Raw genomic sequence first — 15657 nt, 5'->3', positions numbered from 1 at the left:
TCATAGAATTAACCAAAACAGAGGTCCCCACTTAATTACATCAATAATTTTACTGTAAATGTCAGACACCAGGGTGCTGGATAACTGGAGATGTTCTTCCTCTACCCTCCACTACCTGTACCTTAACTTCATTAAGCAGCAAATCATCCTTGAAGACTTGGCTCAAGTTATTTCCTCTTTGAATCTCTTTCCCCACCTCCAAGGAGAACTGACCACTTCATTTCTGCCCTTGATTTGAGACTGAATACTGTCTGTATTTCTTTTTGATTCCCCTCATTGCCCCCCACTATCTAGAATACTGAACTACTCTTGGAATCTGTGGTGTCAAGCAGAATGCCTGGAACACAGCGTGTGATAAATATTTATTAAAGGAATGATAGCATTTGGGGGTATCAGGTTATACAATATTTATTCACTCAATATTCATGCCATATTATCTTTACTTAAGTACAAAGACTTTTCCAATCATGTCACTTAGAGATCATTTCACCCACTGCTCACCCACCCACCCACTGGGCCACCAGTCTCTTGTCTCTCTCTTCAGCAATGATGAGGTGGATATCTTTTCCTTGGGGAAGAGAAATCCATATTTTGTTGCCTTTGCCAATAACAAAAATGTTGGAGAGCCAGGTGGCAAAGTTGTTGTGGCAACTTTCACAGGAACCACATCCAAAGAACCAGTGTGTCTTTTGCTGTTGGTGATCATACCAGTTCTTCCCAGGTTAGCACCTCTGGTCACCAGACACAGGGTACCAGTGTCAAACTTGGAAGAAGTTGGTGGTTTGCCACTTTCCAAACCAATCTGAATGGTGTTGTTCACTTTGATGAGGGAATCAGGGTAGCAGATTGTGCAAGCATTATGGGTAACCAGATGAGGGATTCCTTTTGTGCCCACAAAGATCTTTCTCACTTTGCACAACTTGTACTTGGCCTTCTTAAGTGTAATACGATGAACAGCTAAGCCACCCTTGGTGTCATAGATCAGATGGAAATTCTCTCAGTCTAGTCAATGCTGATGACGTTCATAAATTCAGCAGAGTAGGTTATATCATTTTGGACCTTGCCATCAATCTTAATGAACTGCTGCATGCAGATCTTTACTTCATCTCCTGTTAGGGCATACTTAAACCTGTTCCTTAGGAAAATGATGAGAAGGAGACATTTTCTCAGCTTGTGGGGACTTGTAGATGGACAAGGAGCAAACACACTGACCAGTTTATCTACCATCCAATGCTTTGGAGCTGCTACACTCTTCAGATGTTTCTTGGGACCAAGGTCCATGGCATGAAAAGAGGACCGCCTTCTTCCAGTGCACTGATAAAATAGCTAAGGTATAAAATTTTTAGAGCTGGATGGAAATTTAAAAGATTTCTCCATGCCTCATTCCTCCATTTCAGTGGTTTTCAACCTTGACTTCATATTGGAAAGTACTGGGGAGTTTTAAAAACTCCTGAGGACTGAGTCCTACCCACAAAGATTCTCATGCAATTAAAGAATTACATGTGTGTAATTACCCAGAAAACTGGCAGCTTAAAACGGCAACTGATTTATCATGTCTGTGATTCTGAGGAGCAGGGCAGGGCTCAGCTGGGGAATTCCTCAGTTCCAAGCGACATTGCTTGAGGTCACTCAGAGGTAATCAGCTGGAGGTTAGGCTACTCTGGAGGATCAAAGACAGACTCACTCACATGTCTGGCTCCTGCAGGGATTCTTGGACAGTCAGGATCAGCCAGGTCTGTCAACCAGAGCACCTACATATGGCCTCTCCTGTGAGGGTCTCAAGGCATTAGGGCTAGGACAGCCTCCTCCCCTCCTCCTTCTTATTCCTCTGCCTTTTCCTATTCTTTTCTTTTTTAATATATGACATCATTTGCCATTTTTCTTGGTTTTTTTTATGGTAAAATATACATAACCATAAAATTTACCTTTTTAACCATTTTAAAGTTTCATTACGTACATTCACAATTTAGTACAATCATCTGTCTTTTTCCAAAATTTTTTCACTGCCTCAAACAGAAACCCTGCACCTACTAAGCAATAACTCCCCATTCCCCATTCCTCCTTTCCCTCAACCCCTCTACTTTCTGCCTCTATGAATTTACCTATTCTAGGAACATCATAGAAGTGGAATCATACAATATTCATTCTTTGTGTCTGGCTTAGCTCACTTAACATAATGTCTTCAAGGTTCATCCATGTTGCAGTATGTGTCAGAACCTCATTTCTTTTTATGGATGATTACTATTCCATTGTATACATGCCACATTTTGTATATCCGTTCATCTGTTGATCGTCATTCGGGTGGTTTCCACCTTTTGGCTATTGTGAATAATGTGGCTGTAAACATGACTGTACAAATATCTGTTCAAGTCCCTGCTTTCAATTCCTTTGCATATATACCTAGGAGTGGAATTGCTGGACCATTTGGTAACTCTATGTTTAGCTTTTTAAAGAGCCATCAAACTGTTCTCCATAGTGGCTACACCAATTTTATGTCCCCATAAGCAGTGCATGAGTGTCCCAATTTCTACACATCTTCACCAACATATTTTATTTTCTGCTTTTAAAAACAGTAATTATCCTAATGGGTGTGAAGTGGTATTTCATTGTGGTTTTGATGTACATTTTCTTAATGACTAGTGATGAACATTTTTTGATATGCTTATTGGCCATTTGTGTCTCTTCTTTGGAGAAATGTTTATTCAAGTCTTTTGCCCACTTTTAAATTGAGTTATTTTGCTTTTGTTTTTAAGTTGTATATTTGGACTTCTTACATGCCAGCTCATGGTGTTCAGAAAGAGGATACTAAGAGACCCAGGTGGAAGCTGCAAGACTTCCTATGACTTAGCTTTAGAAGTCCTAAGACTTCACTTCTGCTGTATTTTATAGGTCACACAGGCCATCGAAGTCAGCCCATATTCCAGGGGAGGGCTAGCAAAAAATGTGTGGCCATCTTTAATCCAACAGAGTACAGTATTAAAATTAACTAAAACATTCAATTGTTTGAATAGCAATAACAATAATAATGAATGCTGCTACAACTTTGGATTAATATGGCTTCTTTTCTCCTGAGGTCTTGAAGTGCTTTCACCCATAAAAACCTTCACCATGGGATTTTTACACATTTTAGAGATCTTTAATTATGATATAGAGCACAGTTACTTGATTTTTAAAATCACTTAGCTGATTTGCTTTTATAATGATGGGGTGAGGCAGGAGACTTCGGTTTCAATTTTGGCCCTGTCATTAACTGGCTGACTGGCCTCTCTTGGGAGATGAGCTAGATGTCCTTTAACTTCTTTTCTAGCTTGGATACAGTGTTGTTTTTAAGAAGGAAGATGAATTGATCAAGAATTAGGATGTAGAAAATGTCTAAGTTCAGGGCAATTTGTTGCCTAGAAATATTCCCATGTGTCATTTATTCACTATGACAGAGAAGTAACTTCAGCTTAATGACAATTGTTATAATAAGATTTTAAAATAGTATCAGCAAACGTACATACACAGTTATGATAGGAGCTGAAGCGGGGATGAAGAAATGTCTTGGAGCCTTGAGGCAGAAGGGCAAGAAAATAAGACATAGAGCAGTTCACAGGTCAACCAGGTGCAAAGGAACAAGGAAAATGGCTTTCTAGATCAAAGTCTTTGTCTAAGAGTGGTATATAGCAAGAAGATCTGCAAACAATGGCTAAATCCATAAGACAAAATATGCAGCAATAGGGTAGTGTTGGGATGAGAAGAAAAGGTACCGAGCATTTGTAGTGTGCAGGACTGGTTGTTTTACATTGAACTCATTAAAAAATTTTTTTTAATTGAAGTATAGTTGATTTACAGTGTGTTGTTTAGTTTCTACTGTACAGTAAAGTGACTCAGTTATATATATATATATACACACACACACACACACACACACACACATACACATATATATTTTTTCATATTCTTTTCCATTATGGTTTATCACAGTATAGTGAATATAGTTCTCTATGCTATACGGTAGGATCTTGTTGTTTATCCATCCTATATATAATAGTTTACATCTGCTAACCCCAAACTCCCAATCCTTCCTTTCCACATCCCCCCCCTTTGGCAACCACAGTCTGTTCTCTATGTCTGTGAGTCTGTTTCTGTTTTATAGATAGGTTCATTTGTGTCACATTTTAGATTCCACATATAAGTGATATCACATGGTTTGTCTTTCTCTTTCTGACTTATTTTGCTTAGTATGATAATCTCTAGATCCATCATGTTGCTGCAATTGGCATTATTTCATTCTCTTTAATGGCTGTATACTGTACTCATTTGATTTTCACAGGCAACTGCATGAGTAAGCATTACTTTTCCCTACTTCCTGTTTTACAAATGAGGAAACTGATGCTCAGCATTTTGTGCATGGTCCCACAGCTAAAGGCCTTGGAGATACCACAGCTCATGTTTTTCCTGCATCAAGCTGTCTGCAATAAGCCAAGACACCATATTTACAGGAGAACACTGTTTGGAAAAAATTCATATTAGTAGACGCAGTCTTCCCAACCTTAGAATGTAATCACCATCAGTTTTATAGCTCCTCTTTGAAAATGAAGAGAATATATCCTCTCAGGCTTGATTTGGAGGATCACTCACTAGTTGTTTCTGATTACTTGCAAAATTCTCCACTATCATCTGATTACTTCATGTAGAGAATAATGATCCTTAATAGAAGAGATAATTTTAGTAATTTAAGTAAGTTATTTCTTTAAAAAGTATGAAATTTATGGGTGGATCTCAAGGGCATTTGTACTGAGTCTTGAGCAGATAAGTTTCCTGTTCTTCCCCTATGAGGAGAGAACCCCTTCTTTGTATTCGTGCAGGATCTCAGGCCCATAGGTTTTCATAGCTCTCGCCTAGGGCAAGGGGCTTTTATTTCTACCCTTTTCCCAGAAGTGGTGGATCTTTGCCTGGGTCCCTGCATGGGAGGCTTTACTACTCTCTTTCTGCCCCTTAGCTTCTCAAAGCCTTTGCTTTTTATGAGAGACGGTTGTGGGGAAGTGGGCTGTGATCAGTGGGAGACGATCATCACCTAGAATACCTGAGCCCCCAAAGGGGACTCTCTCCTTCCTCCTGCTCTTCCCCCAATCTTTCTTGTGATCCCCTGGTGGATAAGAGCTTGGGAAAAAGTGCAATGTTCCTCGAAGAAGTCTGGGGTTCCCATTTATACTAAACTGATACACCAGCCCACATTTGGCCTTTAAGAATTTGTTAAAAGTTTAGCTGTTTTCTTCTTACCTACCTTAATGGTGGCCAATCCTTCCTTCCATGCTGTGCCAAAGGTTAATTTTATATGTTCTCTTTTTTCCTTGGAGGGCTTTTTAACTCTTTGGAATTTAGTTCACTTAGTTGCCTTGTGTCCTCAGGTCTCTAATGGATTCAAAATATTATTATTTTGTAGATTATCTGGCTTTTTCTTGTTCTCAGGATAAGAGTGATGTTCTCTTAAAGCTTTATAGATCTTAAGCAGAAGTGGAACTTTAGATGGTATTTAAAAAATCCTCTGTGGGATTCCCTGGTGGCGCAGTGGTTGAGAGTCCGCCTGCCGATGCAGGGGATGCGGGTTCGTGACCCGGTCCGGGAAGATCCCACATGCCGCGGAGCGGCTGGGCCCGTGAGCCATGGCGGCTGAGCCTGCGCGTCCGGAGCCGGTGCTGCGCAACGGGAGAGGCCACAACAGTGAGAGGCCCACATACCACAAAAAAAAAAAAAAAAGAAGGAAGTAAACATTTGTCTTTATTCTTTTAGTCTAGTATTTACAGCTGAAGCTATTTGCTATTTAAATGCAATTCACCAAAATTTAGTGCTTACCACATGAACAACACTTCTGTTTTCTTTTAGCTCCCTATCCTTTTATATAGTGACTTTAGTAATGGCTCTGATGATATAGCTCATAAGTAAAGAATGTGCGTAACTCTTGGCATTAAAGGAAAAGTGGCTAAATGACATTCTGTAGCTTCTAGTTTAAAAAAAAGAGAAAAACATCAAACACAGATTTGCTTAAATTCTTATACTTCTGATTATTTTAAATTCTAGCACCTCATATATAAGTTATTTTCATTCAAATATATATTTAGATCCTATAGTATGCATGTATATTCTGCTATGTTCTGAGAAGAGTAAACATTAGCTGTGGTTCTTTTTTCTAAGAACTTTTATACATATACTTATATATATTTAGAGGAATCTATCCATCTATTCATCCATCCATCTAGTCATCCACTATTCATTCAATGCACATGTGTCTCTAGTGTCTATTCTGTTGTAATAATGCAGTGGGAACTCAAAGTTGAATAAAAGATGGTCCCTGTCTTTAAGGAAGGACAATCTAGTGAGAGAAATAGACATGCTCATGTCTTACTAGGGGATTAGAGAAGGCTTTCCAAGAGAGGTGGAATTATAGATGTTTGAAGAATATATAGGATTTCAACAGCGTAAGAGAAAGATCAGTCCAGGTTGAGGAAATATATGTTGGGCAAAGGCATGAAGGTGCAGAAGTGCATTGGAGAACAGGTTGGAAGGGGAGGTTGAGTGATACAACAGATGCTGAAATTGGAATTGGAAAGAAGTTGGCTAGGATCAGTTAGGATAAATAGTATCATTGTGGGTAACAATGGTTAGAGAAGAATTTGTGGAGAAGGAGGAAGTACTTCCTAGGCAGACTGCAGGGGGAAAAAACACCAGGGACAGAGAAAACAATATGAGTGTAACTTTCAGTTGACCAGGAGCCTAGTGTTCTTAGGGGGAAAATGAATGGATATATGTTGGAAACCGGAAGTGTCTAACATTGTATCACCTTTGTATCACCTTCTTTCCTGCTTCAGGGTTTTCACATGGGCTATTTTCTCTGTCAGGAATCCTCTTTACCTATAACAGAGTGCTTTTGGTCGCTATTAATAAAAAACCCAAGATGAATGGACCAGAAGCTGGTTTGGTCTTCAGTTCATAATACTATCAGGGCTCTGTTTCACTGTGATAATTCTGGTTCTTCCTTCTCCTGTGTGTTGGCTTTATTTTCAAGCTGGCTTTTCTCATGGTAGAGAGACGGCTGCCACTAGCTCCCAGGCTACATGTTCTTGTTTACATTCAGGAAGAGAAAAGAGGTCTTTCCCTTTCACCTTCAAACAGAAGCCCTGACTTTCATTCAGAGTAATCCAACTTGGGTCACATGCCCATGATGAACCAATTACTTCAACCTGAATGAAGTCTGGCATGAACTGCTTGGCTTAAGTCAGTCCAACTCTGAACCAATCACTATGGCAAGATTTGACTGGACCAATCTGGGCCCAGTCCTTGAGATGGGGGAGGGCTCTATACCAGCCCAAACCTGTGGCTAGTGTACTATGTGTGTAGGGGTATGCGGGGTGAGGGGTATGGAGAGAAGCAATCACAAAGTCTACTACATTGCTCCACTAGATTACCTAGCTGACTCATACTCTTTCTTTAGTTCTTACCTTAAATGTAGGGTTTGCAGAGAGGCTTTCCCTGATCTCTCAAACTAAATTAGAATCTTCCTCATCTAACGCATGGACCCCTCTCATTTTCATAAAACTTATCACCTTTAAGTGATACACCTATTTGTGCATTTATTTGTTAAAAGTCTGGTTCCTCCACTAGACTCTAAGCTATATGAGAGCAGGGACCTTGAATTTTTCTTAGCACAGGTCCCTGGCTGGCACATAATAGGCACTCTGAAAAAGTGTGAAGGGAATGAATGAATTCATCTCAACTCCTATTCAATAAGGAGAAATCTTCCTTTGATCAGCTTCAAAATTGCTATTGTACAGGCAGGGGGAACATAAAAGTGAAATTAAGCTCAGAGCTTTGTTACAATGTGATCGAAAACTGGTAAGTATCATCTGCAACAGATAAGGTATTCCAAGAATTACATGGTTTAAAAGACTCACTGTTATTGTAAATGACACTGTCAAATGCCAGTTTTGCATAAAAGGTCTTGTCATTTGTAATAATATTCATTCCTACTTTCTTTTATAATCAAGGTTATATCTCACAGCAGAGCAAATTTTAAATGCACTTACACAGACCAGAACTATCTTTCTTTTCTTTTAATAAATTATCTGCATCAGAAATGCACAATCAGGGCTTCCCTGGTGGCACAGTGGTTAAGGATCCTCCTGCCAATGCAGGGGACACAGGTTCGAGCCCTGGTCCGGGAAGATCCCACATGCCGCAGAGCAACTAAGCCCGCATGCCACAACTACTGGGCCTGCGCTGTAGAGCCCGCGAGCCACAACTACTGAGACCGCGTGCCATAACTACTGAAGCCCACGCACCTAGAGCCTGTGCTCTGCAACAAGAGAAGCCACCACAATGAGAAGCCCGCACGCTGCAACGAAGAGTAACCCTCACTTCCCGCAACTAGAGAAAGCCTGCACGCGGCAATGGAGACCCAATGCAGCCAAAAATAAAATTAAAAAGAAAGAAAGAAATGCACAATCATGGAACTGGGGCTATAAAGAGGCTTTTATATGTGCTAAAGAAATGATTATAAGCCAGTAGAACTGCTGTCATTCAAAATATACATTTTGACTCCTGGCTGTTTCAAAATTTATTTTCATATTAATTTTGGTACAGTTTTCAATTAGAGGGATTTAGGAAAAATCAAGTTTCAACACTTTGAAATATTCATTTCATGAAGTGTAGGTCTACTCTATCTATCAAACCTCAGCATCTGGTTAAAGATGTTTGGAAAATCCACCTATAGAGCATTTCTTAAATTTGGTCAAATTAATTGGACAGCCTTAACATTACTATTTTCTCTGCTTTCAGTGGGAAGTCTCATAGTTGTTTTGGTCCTGAATAAACACTGAAGTGTTTTCATGACCACACTAACTAGTTATTGATTTTATCACTTTTTAACATAAACATATTTTTGCATTGTTATGCAGAAACAACCAAAGTATCGTATGTTTAGACTCCTATTAGAATATGTGAAGAAATTTATATTTAATTTGATTTCATCATAGTCTTTTATCCATTCTTAACTTATTCTGGGTTTATAGGGTGTGAAATTTTCAACTCAGTAGTAGTAATATGGAAATTAAAGATTTAAGTAGTATTTGTTCCATAGGAAATCTAAAGTCAGCATTTGGTAGGGTGGATGTGGGCTAATCTATTTAGTATAAAAACTTTACTTTGTTAGGCAATCTCTGGGCATAGCACTCATTTGAGAAAATAAATTGTCAATTCAAATCATCTCCTCCTCCCCTTCACCCATTATTTGCCCTTATTGACTATTGGTTATTTCTTATATTATATATGATATTGATTAAAACTTATAAGAACCTCATTATATGAAGAAATAAAGAAAATATGTACAATTAAAGAACTAAAAGGCCCTCACTTGACAACAAGGCATATTTGTTAGATCATGCAAGACACAGGTAAGATGTATTTTTATGTGGCTTCAGGGTCTATTGGCATTTTCTTTTTACATTTACATCACAGGCTTATTTTGTTCTGCTCTTGAAAACATTTTAGACATGTTTGAAATCATTACACCCTTCACAAAACTAAAACAGGAAATAGGCTTTTCTATGAAATATTTCATTTTTTGAGAAGCTCCTGGCTGTTTCCCAATCTAAGTTGGGTTTTTAATATCCCACTAAGGAAACCAGCTCACCCTGGTGAGGTGAAAATAGACAGTAGGCCAGCTTGTATCCCAGTCCTATTTCAACAGGAGCTTGGGATGACTGCCCAAGATTTCCGTGTCTCCGTTTCTTCATCTGTAAAATGCTTTGTAGAGGTGCTCAGTGTTTGTTGAATGAATGAATGAAATAATAATAACCAACACTTACTGAATGCTCACCATGGGGGCTAGGCACTTTACACACATTATCACACCGAAGCCCAGTAGATGATGTTATTAACTCTATTTTATAGAGGAGAAGGGAGCTTAATTAACTAGTCCAAAGTCACACAGCTAGCAATGTGTGGAATTTGAATCCAGGCCATCTAAACCCAGTGCCTGTGTTTTAAACATGCTACGTCTGAGTCTTCCCCCTGGTTCCAGGAGCAGAACATCAGCTAAAGGCAACTAACAGCACCCCAGCTATCCTCTGCCTTGTGAACCCATGTCTGTGCTGTGTTGTGTTACACCACAGAAGAAGAATTTGGCAGGGCTGGAATCTCTCACCATGTGGTGTCAGTAATTTTGGGTGCAGAGAAACTCCTTTGCCTTTTGCATCTTGAAGATTGCATAACTAAGATCCTTCTAAACCAAAGAGACAGAGTAATTGACCTCAAAATATGTACTGCCCTTTGATCCCTCTGGGAGTAAGTGAGGAACAGAGAGCTAAGTAATACTGCCATCTCTTTCAGAAATCTCAATATAACACTTTAAAAAAGAAATTGGACACTTGGCAGAACAAATGGCCAATGGATGCTTCAGATCCAGGTGGCGGTGGTTGGAAATTTGGAGAAGGAGACCCCACTACAGTTTACCGAAGACACAGAGTCTCCTAATTAATATTTAGAAAGTGTATACTTGGACATGGAGGTTGAGTTTATATGACTCTGAAAACCTTCATTTCATTTTGAAAACAGTCAGTGCCACAGAGTGACCTGACTATGTGTAGTTTGAGATGAGATTCTACACTTTTCCCTATGGCTTAGAAATACATTTTTGTTTTGGAATCCTATTGAAATCTGATTTATATAGTGAACACATTCTGGGGCATAAACTGAATATTTTACCAAGCTGAAGTTAAGTAAGAGTGACTCCAGTCATGGATGTCAAGGGTGTGCTGAGGCAGAGCTAACCCTGTATGTCTTGAACAAAATTGGAGATGCTGCTGCACGTGTGAAAGGTCAAGGGGAATTCACAACCTATTAGGTCAGGCATGAGAAACATAGCACAGCCGAGCAAATCTGCATCTTTCCTAGTCTATTTTTAAAATTTCTTTTAAAAAATGCAGTTTGGCTGAGAGGAAGAGAACAGAGAGACTACCTCAATGCACAAGGAGGAGAGAGAGGCACGGAGTGGGGGAGAGAGAACTGTAAAGAAAACGGAAGTGTGATTTTTGTTTTCTTAACCAGAATCACATACCTAAAGAGACTAATGCTTCATAAACTCTCAGAAGTACTTATCAAGACACAGAAGACATTTTAAATGCCCAACTCTGCAAAAAGAAAAAACACCGCCCCACCCCCAAACTATTAAGACTGTGATATAAGCCAGTAGGCAGCAAAATACTCTGTTAATTTTGGAAGCCTACCTTATGTCATTGGAACACAGCAGAATGCTGTTTTAATGGCTCTCTTAGAGTACCCTGCGGTGTTGGATGACCCAGTATCTTTCTGGTGTAATTGTGCATTTCCTTGCTTCCTTTCGTTTCTGTCTGTCAAAATAGAAGTATTCTAATGTTATGCATATAAATATAAAAATTTAATGGTTAATAATGGAACAATTTAGTCTGCTCCAAACATTTTTAAAACTCGAAGCAAAGCATACATAAAATATTTTAAAATTTTTCCATAGGAAACTTTAAAAACAGTTTTCTGTGTTAATAATTTATCTTCTAAATTAGATTCAGGGAGAGAGGTTTTTAAGGTGGTTATTCAAACCACGTACAATGCATAATTATTAAAATGGATGTAAAAAATAGAAGTAACTAGCTCTGAAGAAATGAGTTAAATTATGTAAAAAACCCAGTAAATGGCATTAAATCGTTAACTTGTAAAACTGAGTACCATAAATGTTAAATGTACATTTAAGATATCTTAGCACAATAACCTGTATTTACGGAAAGTACTTGTCCTTGCAGAAAATATCTGAAGAGCTGCACTTTAATCATTTAAAATACATTTATATGCATTTAAAATGTTGTGTTTGTGGAATCAAAATCTATTAAGAAAACATCTGAATGTTTGATTATATATGTAATTTATTTATTAGGAAAAACTGAATAAAAAAGATGAAATTGCTTAGCACACTTTAAGGCAATATTAATACTACTGAACTCAAGAATAAGGACAAACAGAGGTCTTACTCATAACGTGGTGTAGGAGAAGATTGTCTTCCCTTCTCTCCACAGGTCCTCTTATTTCCACATTAAACTCAAAGGAAATTCCTTTTTAAAAGAACTTGAGGATAATGAAATATTATGATTAATTTAATATTCTGAGTAATGAAGACATTGCCACACATATGAAACTTTTAATCCTGGATCATACATTTCAAGGAAATAATAAGATGACTTGAATACTGAGACTAAGTCAAACAGAACTGTACTGCGTTGTGCTTCAGAAGGCACTTTCATCTTATGGAGTTGTAGGGCCATCTATAGGAACATGAATTATTGCCTATGACTACAAAGAACTCTGGTTATTTCAGTCTGGCTAGATAGGAGCTTATGGAATTTGCTTCAATTCTCCTTTTGACTTCATATAAATAAAACCTTAAGTAAAATGTTTTTTAAAACTTTTCTTAATGGTCTTTTTACAGTACAATAGACTACTTCTTATGTTAGATGTTTTCTTCAAAACTAAAAGTCATGAAAGACTTGCAGTAACTTAAGTCCTATTTGTTAATTTACTTCTGATTTAATATACTACATTATCAACTAATATTAAAGTATAAAATATATATACTACATATATTAAGTCAGAAGTAAAAGTTTTTATCTATCAGGAAAATCAATGGAAAATTACATTTGTAATGTGCATAACAGCATAATGCCCCAATTTAAGAAATAAGTTTAATTGGGAGATCAGTGAGGGAGCATATCCTTTTGAACTTTTCAATTTTTGAAACTATGTACATGTATGACTGTTTCAAAAAAAGAAAATAAAACAATTAATATTTTATTAGGCTAGAATAGGGGCAATAATATTCTATTATTGTAGTGCAGGTAAAATGGCTTTTTTTTTTGGCCTTTTTATAGTTGATTTACAATGTTGTGTTAGTTTCAGGTGTACAGCAAAGTGAATCAGTTATACATATATCCACTCGTTTTTAGATTCTTTTCCCATATAGGTCATTACAGAGTATTGAGTAGAGTTCCCTGTGCTATACAGTAGGTCCTTATTAGTTATCTATTTTATATATAGTGTTGTGTATATGTCAATCCCAGTCTCCCAATTTATCCCTCCCTCTCCCTTTGCCCCCTGGTAACCATAAGTTTGTTTTTTACATCTGTCACTCTATTTCTGTTTTGTGAATAAGTTTATTTACACCTAAAATGAAGTACCTTGCAGAGTCAGAATTATAATTTTTCTCCGTTCTCTCTCATTGCTATTTTCTGGTATTACTGTTAGACTTTCAGCTATTAAGTATGGCTATTTCTTTAAAAAGTAGTAAAAATCATTCATCTTATGAGAACATTGTGACTCAGATTAGAGAATCCTGAAAAAGTCCTTTAATGTTTAAAAAAAAAGTATTATGTTAAAAAAGCATTATTATGTTGAGTTTAGAAAAATGTACTCAGAGGCCAGTTTCACAGTGGTTCTTTCAAAGAAATTTGACATTTTCTGAATTGGAATATGTAGAAAACAGGTAGATGGCTGCAGGGGAGTTTATTTTCCCAGCTGACCTAATAAAACCATATATATCCACTTATGTTTTATTCATGGGAAGACACAGGACATGTACATTATTGTTGATTTAACCTGGAGTTTAGGACAAAAGGTAGAACCCAATAATCTGATGTTTCTGTGGAATTGTGAAGGCAAAATAATATTAAATACTTGTTTTTTTTGTGCCAGAAGTTGAGATTTGGAAACTGATGACATCTCATCAATTTTTTTAAATTGACCACCAGGCAGCCTAAGTAATGGCAGTCACATAATTCTCATTTGGTTATGTCTCCAAATTTATTAGTGGTTTTTAATAAAAATATTCTATAGACTCCACTAATGAGATGATTTTGTAAGATAACTCCTTATCTGCCTAGAGAATCTTGCTTGGTTCCAAATGTTTAGCTGACTATATATAATAGCAATAGTTCATTTTTATTGAGTGCTTACCACATGCAAAACATTTTACGTGAGTTTTCCCATTTAATCCTCACAAAAATCCTTATAATGTCGGCAATATTATTATTTGTACTTTACCAATAATGAAACTGAGACTCAGAGAAGCTAAGAAACTTGCCCAAGAACCTGTTCATAAATGTCAGAAATGGTATTAATTCAGGTCTGTCTGAGTCTAAAATCTGAGCTCTTTCTATTATGCTATCATCAGACTCCAGATCTTAAGTTCATAACCAGTTACATAGTTAGACAATATTTTGTTTAAAATGCATAAATTTATTAAAGATTAAACACCTCTCAGGGCTTTGACAAATTGTCTTTTATTCATTGCATTAACAGATGGGCCACCTATTTCTTCTGAGGGTTAGTTTTGTTCCTGTACGTCACTAATTCAGTTTTATGATCTATTGTTCCTTTTATATTTTCCAGGATTAGATTGGAATCTGTACTGTGATGTTCCAGATCTTTAAAAGTGACTTACATTATAAAGTATTTCACATTTCTAGTTTCTTGCTGATTTTGGGGGGAGTCATTTTCTTTACATCATTACACTAGATCCTCATTTTTATTCTTACACCCTTCTGTGGTAAGGAACTAAATGTTAGGAGATGCTTCTGTCTATAAGATACTACTCATTTAAAAAGTATTAAAATCTGAGTTTGTTTTCACAATAAAATGATCAGTAATGCAGAGAAACTGCTTGTGATGAAGAAAGTAAATAAAAATAATAAAACAGCAGTTAAGTTTTACAGCATCATCCCTGGGTACTTCCCCTTGAAATTTCTACTGCATTATTTTGCACTGATTCATCAGTCACTTTGTCACTGTTCTACAGTTTCATACACTCCTCTTTTGTCATCTCACTACGTTATATTTTCACTGGAACATCTTCTAGGTTTTTGTTTTTGTTTTTTAGATTATGATCCTGAAGATCTTGGTATTATGAATAAATTAGCACTCAATAAATGCCTACTAAAAGAATGCTTAATCATTTATGTGTGAAGGGAAGAATTAACTCCATTAACTAAGAAACAGGATTTATTTATTTCTGAGTCAAAGAAATAAGATGGAATTAATACATTTTTATAATTCTAAAATCCCAGTATACTTTAAAAAACGTGTGCCTCCTTAACAGCAAACACCAAAGGATTAATTTATCAACAGACTTAGCATTCTCATGGAAAAATCATGAGAAAGAAAAATGTTTATTAAATTTTATTAAGGCAAAGTCTTAGGCTACAGGGTGGAAGTAGATCACGGCTCTCCCTTGCCGGTTTTTTTAATGGAAGTGGAAAGAGCATAGAAAACTTACAGTCTTTGGGCACAAGAGTATCACACTCTTCCTGAGAAGCTGCTAGAGTTTTGGTGTGTGGGCGTGTTATCCAGGCTACTAGTCCTTCATTAGCAACCCAAGAATGTTGGTTTCACTATGTAGTTTGTCTTTCTGTGTTAGATTTATTTGCGATCATTTGCCACCTATTATAGGCACATATTATTTGGATCTAGACAATCTGGACTAAACCTTTTTCCATGAGAGGAAGTGAAGATATAGAAAGATGAGTGCCAGAGCCCAGAGCATTTTTCTATTTAAATTCAATTTTTTTCCCTTCTTGAGTCTGGTTTTGGGATATAAAATAA

At 37.1% G+C, this 15657-nt stretch overlaps 1 pseudogene; it reads right to left on the bottom strand.

Annotated features, from left to right (window-relative positions):
• Positions 1-497: 497 nt before the first annotated feature.
• LOC131751481 (small ribosomal subunit protein eS4-like) lies at positions 498-1281 on the bottom strand (annotated as a pseudogene).
• Between the last annotated feature and the right edge of the window lie 14376 nt (positions 1282-15657).

Source organism: Kogia breviceps, chromosome 2, assembly GCF_026419965.1.
Source record: "Kogia breviceps isolate mKogBre1 chromosome 2, mKogBre1 haplotype 1, whole genome shotgun sequence".
NCBI lineage: Eukaryota > Metazoa > Chordata > Mammalia > Artiodactyla > Physeteridae > Kogia > Kogia breviceps.
This window is presented reverse-complemented; position numbering and strand designations above follow the sequence as displayed.